General features: G+C 44.3%; 1 long non-coding RNA gene across 1 annotated transcript; it reads right to left on the bottom strand.

The window, feature by feature from the left end:
• On the bottom strand, positions 1–8,381 carry LOC138446173 (uncharacterized). Its single transcript, XR_011259206.1, has 3 exons — positions 8,301–8,381; positions 7,858–7,994; positions 1–102 (listed from the first exon to the last, which is right to left on the bottom strand). It is a non-coding gene; the product is annotated as an uncharacterized lncRNA (long non-coding RNA).
• Positions 8,382–8,658: the final 277 nt, after the last annotated feature.

The raw sequence follows: 8,658 nt of genomic DNA, 5'->3' as shown, positions 1-8,658 counted from the left end.
AAGACTGTTAGCAATTTTTTCCATGTAATAAGATGTCAGATTCCTAAGAGCGCTTGACAACATCCATCTCCAAGGACTGTTCCTCATTGACCACGGTTGCAACTGAATCAAATTAAATTTGGGAGAAAAATATACCTTTTTATCATCTGTGAGCAAATATCTACCTAATGACAGAGCCCATGTAACATTTACACATAGATCTAAAGCACTAGCATCTTGGGAGAAATGATAGAAAATGAAGAAGGTCATTTTGGTTCATTACATCAGATTCTTGCAAAGCTTCAGAGACTTTTGAGCTAATTCTACATTTTTTTACATTTACCATTTCACTGCTTAGCTGCATTCTGTATAGCCATATGTCTTTACTTTAAGACCCATTTAAAAATTGCAAAACATCTTCTTATGAAGCATTATATTTAATACAGAAATATAAAGCAATTGAATAGCTTATAGAAAGGCATTATATTTCAAGAAATACTCCTATAGTGCTGGCTTAAGAGTGCTTCAAAACTCAACTTATGGTGGTCATTTTGTGTAGGAATTTTGAGTCCCAATATTCTTTTTTCTGCCCTCACCTTCCACCCTTTGATAATATAATCATTGATACTATTGTTTTGACAAACAGGTAATACAAGTCACTTTCTTACTGGAGTCAAATAAGATATATACACATGATCATTTTTGGAAGAGGGAAAACGTTGCAGGTTTATGCTGCTTGGTCTAGGACTGGAAGGAGTAGCCATCTATCCAGTGTCCTGTGGGCATTTCTCTGGGGCAATCTTATCTTCTGGGACTATGATTACCTATCATATGGTCAGGACTTGGTAACTGACATGTGCCTGTGGCTGGTTAGCAGGGGCAACAGTAATAACAAGGAGGACTTCATGGGAGGTGGGCTAGGCGCCATGCATGCATGCATGCTAAGCTGCTTCAGTCATGTCTGACTCTTTGTGACCCTATGGACCTTAGCCCACAGGCCCTTCTGTTCAAGAGATTCTCCAGGCAAGAACACTGGAGTGGGTTGCCATTCCCTTCTTCAGGGGATCTTCCCAGCCCAGGGATCCCACCTGAGTCTCTTATGATTCCTGCATTGGCAGGCGTGTCCTTTACCACTATCACCACCTGGGAAGCCCGGGCTAGGCACCAATATGGCATCAAAACCAACACGTATGCAACCTGGAAATAAAAGAAGAGTGCTCAGTGTCTTCCATTCTTAGGCAGGAAGACGCTGAACACCTGCCAGCCAACTTTCCCATCTAGGTCCATTGGCTGACACTGAGAACTTCACTTCTACCCCAGCTCCAGAAGCACTGGAGAGAGTACATCTGATCTGGCCTCTCTCTTTACTTGTTACCCACAGGAGGCCATGAGATTAGAAAGAGCATCATATGTTTTAGACCATAGCTACCCAGATGGCAATAGTACCCTCCTAACTCATCTTCTGCTATATTTGTCTCCCTACAGTCTGTTCTCAAGATCCAGAAAGATGTTTTTAAATATTAAGGTATTAAATCTCAACTCTGTTCAAAATCAGTGATCAGTGCAAAGAAATAGAGGAAAACAATAGATTGGGAAAGACTAGAGATCTCTTCAAGAAAATTAGAGATACCAAGGGAACATTTCATGCAAAGATGGGCTCAATAAAGGACAGAAATGGTAGAGACCTAACAGAAGCAGAAGATATTAAGAACAGGTGGCAAGAATACACAGAAGAACTGTACAAAAAGGATCTTCATGACCCAGATAATCACGATGGTGTGATCACTCACCTAGAGCCAGATATCCTGGAATGCGAAGTCAAGTGGGCCTTAGGAAGCATCATTACAAACAAAGCCTAGTGGAGGTGATGGAATTCCAGTTGAGCTATTTCAAATCCTAAAAGATCATGGTCTCAAAGTGCTGCACTCAGTATGCCAGCAAATCTGGAAAATCCAGCAGTGGCTACAGGACTGGAAAAGGTCAGTTTTCATTCCAATCCCAAAGAAAGGCAATGCCAAAGAATGCTCAAACTACCACACAATTGCACTCACCTCACATGCTAGTAAAGCAATGCTCAAAATTCTCCAAACAAGGCTTCAACAGCATGTGAACCATGAACTTCCAGATGTTCAAGCTAGTTTTAGAAAAGGCAGAGGAACCAGAGATCAAATTGCCAACATCCGCTGGATCATCAAAAAACAAGAGAGTTCCAGGAAAATATCTATGTCTGGTTTATTGACTACGTCAAAGCCTTTGACTGTGTGGATCACCACAAACTGTGGACAATTCTGAAAGAGATGGAAATACCAGACCACCTGATCTGCCTCTTGAGAAATCTGTATGCAGGTCAGGAAGCAACAGTTAGAACTGGACATGGAAAAACAGACTGCTTCCAAATCGGGAAAGGAGTACATCAAGGCTATATATTGTCACCCTGCTTATTTAACTTATATGCAGAGTACATCATGAGAAATGCTGGGCTGGATGAAGTACAAGCTGGAATCAAGATGGCTTGGAGAAATGTCAATAACCTCAGATATATGCAGATGACACCACCCTTATGGCAGAAAGTGAAGAAGAACTAAAGAGCCTCTTGATGAAAGTGAAAGAGAAGAGTGAAAATGTTGGCTTGAAGCTTAACATTCACAAAACGAAGATCATGGCATCTGGTCCCATCAGTTCATGGCAAATAGATGGGGAAACAGTAGAAACAGTGACAGACTTTATTTTTCTGGGCTCCAAAATCACTGCAGATAGTGGCTGTAGCCATGAAATTAAGACACTTACTCCTTGGAAGAAAAGTTATGACCAACCTAGACAGCATATTAAAAAGCAGAGACATTACTTTGCCAACAAAGGTCCATCTAGTCAAAGCTATGGTTTTTCCAGTGGTCATGTATGGATGTGAGAGCTGGACCATAAAGAAAGCTGAGCACCAAAGAATTGATGCTTTTGAACTGTGGTGTTGGAGAAGACTCTTGAGAGTTCTTTGGACAGCAAGGAGATCCAACCAGTCCATCCTAAAGGAAATCAGCCCTGAATATTCATTGGAAGGACTGATGTTGAGGCTGAAACTCCAATACTTTCGCCACCTGATGAGAAGAATTGACTCATCTGAAAAGACCCTGAGGCTGGGAAAGACTGAAGATGGGAGAAGAAGGGGACGACAGAGGATAAGATGGTTGGATGGCATCACCAACTCAATGGACATGAGTTTGAGTGAACTCCAGGAGTTGGTGATGGACAGGGAGGCCTGGCGTGCTGCAGTCCATGGGGTCACAAAGAGTCAGACATGACTGAGCGACTGAACTAAACTGAACTGAATGACATGTGCTCATTGGTAAAGAATCTGCCTGCAGTGCAGCGGACCCCAGTTTGATTCCTGGTCGGGAAGATCTTCTGCAGAAGGGATAGGCCACCCAATTCAGTATTCTTGGGTTTCCCTTGTGGCTCTTCTGGTAAAGAATCTACCCACAATGTGGGAGACCTGGGTTTCATCACAAGGTTGGGAAGATCCCCTGAAGAAGGGAAAAGCTACCCATTCCAGTATTCTGGCCTGGAGAATTCCATGGACTGTATTGTCCATGGGGTCGCAAAGAGCTGGATATGACTGAGTGACTTTCACTTCACTTTCATGACATGTGGAATGTTGGTTTCCTGGCCAGGGATTGAAACCACACCCCTGCTTTGGAAGTGCAGAGTCTTCACTGCTGAACCACCAGGGAAGTCCCTAGAGTTCCTCCTAATTTCTTGTAGCAGCCTCTACAAGCCTTCCATGATCTGGGCCTCTGTTATTTCCCTGGTTTTGTTTGCTCTCTCTTTTCCAGCTACCATAACATCCTTGTTCTTTTTTAAATATTATATACCTGGGATTTCCCTTGTGGTCCAGTGGTTAAGACTTTGCCTTCCAATGTAGGAAATACACATTGAATCCCTGGCCGGAGAGCTAAGATTCCACATGCCATGGAGTCACAAAGGTTTGGAGATGAGTGAACAACTGAGCACTTATTATCTTTATGGTTCATTTTGTTTCCATCTTCTTGGAATATAAGCTCCTAAAGTAAAATAATTTTAGAGTAATTTATTCACTGATGTATCCTAAGCACTTGAAATTGCACCTGGCACACTTGCCGAATCTGAGAATGAACTCACGGATGCATGAATGAAAGTAAATAGGAATTTTTGGATAATGGGAATATCAATGAGGCAGGAAGCAGCCTGGGGAGAGAAGTGTCCAGTGAGAAATGCCTGGAAGTAGAGAAGTCGAAAGATTTTTTTAAAAAGCCGGGGGCACATAAAATTAAATGTCCTATTGACGGCATCAGTGAACTACAGCCCTCTCTTTGGTGGATTAAAAAAAAAAAGATTGAGTCTTGAGAGTCTCTTGAACTACAAAGATATCAAACCAGTCAATCCTAAAGGAAATCAACCCTGAATATTCATTGGAAGGACTGATGCTGAAGCTGGAGCTCCAATAATTTGGCCACAAGATGCAAAGAGCCGACTCCTTGGAAAAGACCCTGATGCTGGGAAAGACTGAAGGCAAAAGGAGAAGAGGGCAACAGAGGATGAGGTGGTTAGATAGGATCACCGACTCAATGGACGTGAATTTGAGCAAACACCTGGAGATAGTGGAGGACAGAGGAGGCTGTCGTGCTACAGTCCATGGGGTCACAAAGAGTCAGACACAGCTTAGCAACTGAACAACAACAGCAAATAGTAACTGGAGCAGCCTTCAGCTTTCAAAGTCCACCAATGAAACAGTGTGGCCAGATACACACCTGGGAGATCCAAGTCAGCACAGGCAGAGAGTAACAGGACGAACACAGAAAGGAAAACTCTAGTTCAGAGGCCAGGAGTCTTCCAGGAACAAAACCTCAGAGGCAGGAGTGATTGGGCCGATTACAGACCTCTAGAAATCAGCTGAAATTGGTGGGCCTGGAGGGAAGCAGAGGAACTGCCCACAGGGTGTGAGGTAGGGGCTGGAGATAACTGATGGCAGTTATCCTGGGTGTGGGCGGGAAAGTCCAGGGCCTTTGTATGTTAATACTGTTATATTGTAGTTCTCAACTGGGATAGAATGCATAGAATGTTTAGAAAAGTATAGAATGGCACGGGATTGCCCCAGTAATCTAGAACTGGGTCTACCGGTGGGCCTTCTGTCCCACATCAGGAATCTGGGAGTCCTTCCCACCCCTCTCTCTCCTTCCCCCCACATCTACTACTTAGGGGATGAAAGAGCGGAAGCAGCCAAATAAGAAGCTTTGGACCCAGTTTATAGAGCTTCCCAGGTAGCTCAGTGGGTAAAGAATCTGCCTGGGAACACAGAAGATGCAGGAGATTCGGGTCCGATCCCTGGGTTGGGAAGATCCCCTGGAGGAGGGTACGGCAACCCACTCCAGTATCATTGTCTGGAGAATTCCATGGACAGAGGAGTCTGGTGGGCTGCAGTCCATGGGGTCACAAAGGGTCAGACACGGCTGAAGGGACTGAGCATGCACGCACAACACTATGGGCTTGAGTCTCAGCTACTCCACGCTGCCGCTGTAAATCCACGGACAATTCATTTCACTCTCCTGAAACTCTTCTTCCACATCTGTAAGTGGGGATTATACGAGTGGCTATTTTACTGGATTGTTCTAGGGATGACAAGTTAGCATAGGGAAGGCACTCTAAGCCAGGGCACAGGTAATTCCTTAATAAATAAGAGCTAGTCATCTCAACAGTGATAAAATCCTGCTAGCCATGCCTTTTTCAGATATTTATTCGTTCATTTATTTGGCTGTGCCTGGTCTTAGTTGCGGCATGGGGGATCTAGTTCCCTGACCAGGGATCAGGCTAAGGCCCTCTGCACTGGGAACTTGGAGTTTTAGCCGCTGGACCACCAGGGAAGTCTCCAAACATGCTTCTCAATAACCCTCTTTTCCAGCTTTATCAAGGTGTACTTGACAAATAAAAATTATATGTGTTAGCACATTCACATGCTTTTATACTTTATAAAATGATCACAATCAAGTGAACTAACACATATATCACCTCACATAGTTTTAGGATGAGTAAGTTCTGGGACTCCAATGCACAGCATGTTAATATATCCTAGTATCATAGCTAATAATACTGTGTTGTATACTTGCAATTTGCTAAAAGAGTAGATCTTTAAGTATTCTCACTATACACATAAAAAATGATCTCCAGGGGATCTTCCCAACCCAGAGATCGAACCCAGGTGTCCTGCATTGCAGGCAGATTCTTTACCATCTGAGCCACCAGGGAAGACCATGATAACTGGAGTGGGTAGCCTATTCCGTCTCCAGGGGATCTTCCCGACCCAGGGACTGAACCGGGGACTCCCGCATTACAGGTGGATTCTTCACTAGCTGAGCTACCAGGGAAGCCCATACACATAAAAAAGGTAATTTAATTGTTTTACAGCATGTGTCCCCTCCACTCCATCTGGACCATCTTATTTCCCTTCTTCTCATTCTGTGGCAATTCACCCTTCAGAACAACTCTGTATCATTTTTCTGTAGAACATGCCCCCAGCCAAATTAAAAACAACCAAGGATTCCATGTTGCCTGAAAAGGCCACAAAGCTTTTACAATTTCATGGCCCAGCACTACCAGTTTTCTCCCCTACCACGGCCTGTCTTCTAAAGATACTGACTTTTTTCCATGTATCTGTTTTCTGGGCCAGCCATGCCCTCTGCCCCCACTTCCCTCACTCGCTAAGGCATCAATGAAGGCATGTTCCCGGGAAGGCATGTTCCCAGGAAGGCATGCTGAAATCTTACTGAGAACTCACTGGCAAAAGCCTCAATTCTAAGAACTGTTTTCTGCTTCATTCTGACATAAAAGAGGAGAAAAGGCTGGAAGCAAACGCACATTCAGTAAATTGCTTTTAACTTGTGATTTCCAGTTTCTAAGAGCTGTTTCCTACCTAGCGCAGGGCAGCCCTGCCCAACCTCTGTCTTACCTCCCCGTCTCACCTTTCCCTGCCAGCCTGCAGCTCCGGAGATGTCCCTCCACGGCTTAGCAACTGCGCAGCTGCCTCTGATTCTGAGAGGAGGGGCTAGGCAGGAGCCAGGAAAGCAGCTGAACAAAATGAGTCAGGACAATAAGAAAAATGCCGATATTATGATTGTTGGTGCACATACGTGTCTTTCCTACTCTCACCTCTTTGCCACCTGTCCAGGTAATGCGTGCATCACAGGAGAGCACACGCAGAGCACACGCACACAAGTCAGACCCTGCCATTCCATGACCCACTGTGTACTGGTTGCTGTTGTCCACTGTCTCTCCCTAATCTCCCTCTCACTAAAATGGAAATTCCCTGGGACTTGGTCTTTTGTTCTCTATTATATATCGATCCTTGGGTCAGGAAGATCCCCTGGAGGAGGGCATGGATACCCATTCCAGTATTCTTGCCTGGAGAATCCTGTGGATGGAGGAGCCTGGCGGGCTACTGTTCACGGAGTTGCAGAGTCCAATATGACTGAAGCGACTTAGCACTTACCCACGTTGTACACCCTTGCACAGTATAGTAGTAACACATGGTAGATTCTGGGCAAATATCAATAGATGGATGGATGACTGAATGGTGAAAACAGCTCATTAACATCTAACAGAACTTTCCTACTCCTTAATTGCACTAGCTTAAGTCAGGACTTAAATCTTTTAATGAATGAGTGATGAATGAATGGATGGATGGTGGAAGACCTCACGAAACAAAATCAGTAGAAGTTTTGCTACTTCCTAACTTCACAGTCTTAAGTCAGGACTTAAGCCTCTCTGGATCTCAGTATTCTCATCTGTGAAAACCTCACAAAAGCATCTTAAAAGACAAAAATTTAACAAAGAAAGAATTAAATCTCTTCATACCTCCATGCCCCGTTCTACACCATCATCTCTCTGGAGACTTGAGTTGTTCCTCTAGACAGCATCCGACGGGCCTTCAGTTTCCATCTCTATTTCCTGTGTATCATTATCACGAATGATCACTGTGGTCCAAGAGTGTGCTGCGAAGAAGAACAGAATTTAAAGATTGTGGGGCAGCCACCTGGTAGACCAATGAGGGCCAGCAGAGAACACGAGAAACACATCAAGAAGGCATTAGGGGCACTTTCTGATAAAATCTGGCACCCCACTCCAGTACTCTCGCCTGGAAAATCCCATGGACAGAGGAGCCTGGTAGGCTGCAGTCCATGGGGTCGCGAAGAGTCGGACACGACTGAGCGACCTCACTTTCACTTTCACTTCTGATAAAATCAAGAAATTCACAGGAAGAAAGGAAAACAAAGAGATAAAAATAAAGTGGTAAATACAGCCAAACGTCCACACGTCTAAGGTTAACAAACCATGCAGGATACCAGAGGAGTCTCAGGACTCAGCACAGTGAAGCAGCGGGATCTCGAGTCGGCCATTTGCATCCCAGTTGAAGGGGAACAGCGCCACCCAGTGTTCTGAAGCCGGAACCCACTCAGGTTTTCAACATTTCTCACGGCTAGAAGAATTTGAGAATCTCTCAGCTAAAACATATTTGGGGGTGAAGTATAAACAGTTGATTCATCGCCAAGTGCAAATGATGCCAACATTCATTTAATCCGTTTTATGCTTTGAGAGAGGGAGGATGGATTGGGAAATGAAAAAGAAGATAAGAGGGGCTTGAAAGTGAAAAGTGAA

This window comes from Ovis canadensis, chromosome 9, assembly GCF_042477335.2.
Source record: "Ovis canadensis isolate MfBH-ARS-UI-01 breed Bighorn chromosome 9, ARS-UI_OviCan_v2, whole genome shotgun sequence".
Lineage (NCBI taxonomy): Eukaryota > Metazoa > Chordata > Mammalia > Artiodactyla > Bovidae > Ovis > Ovis canadensis.
This window is presented reverse-complemented; position numbering and strand designations above follow the sequence as displayed.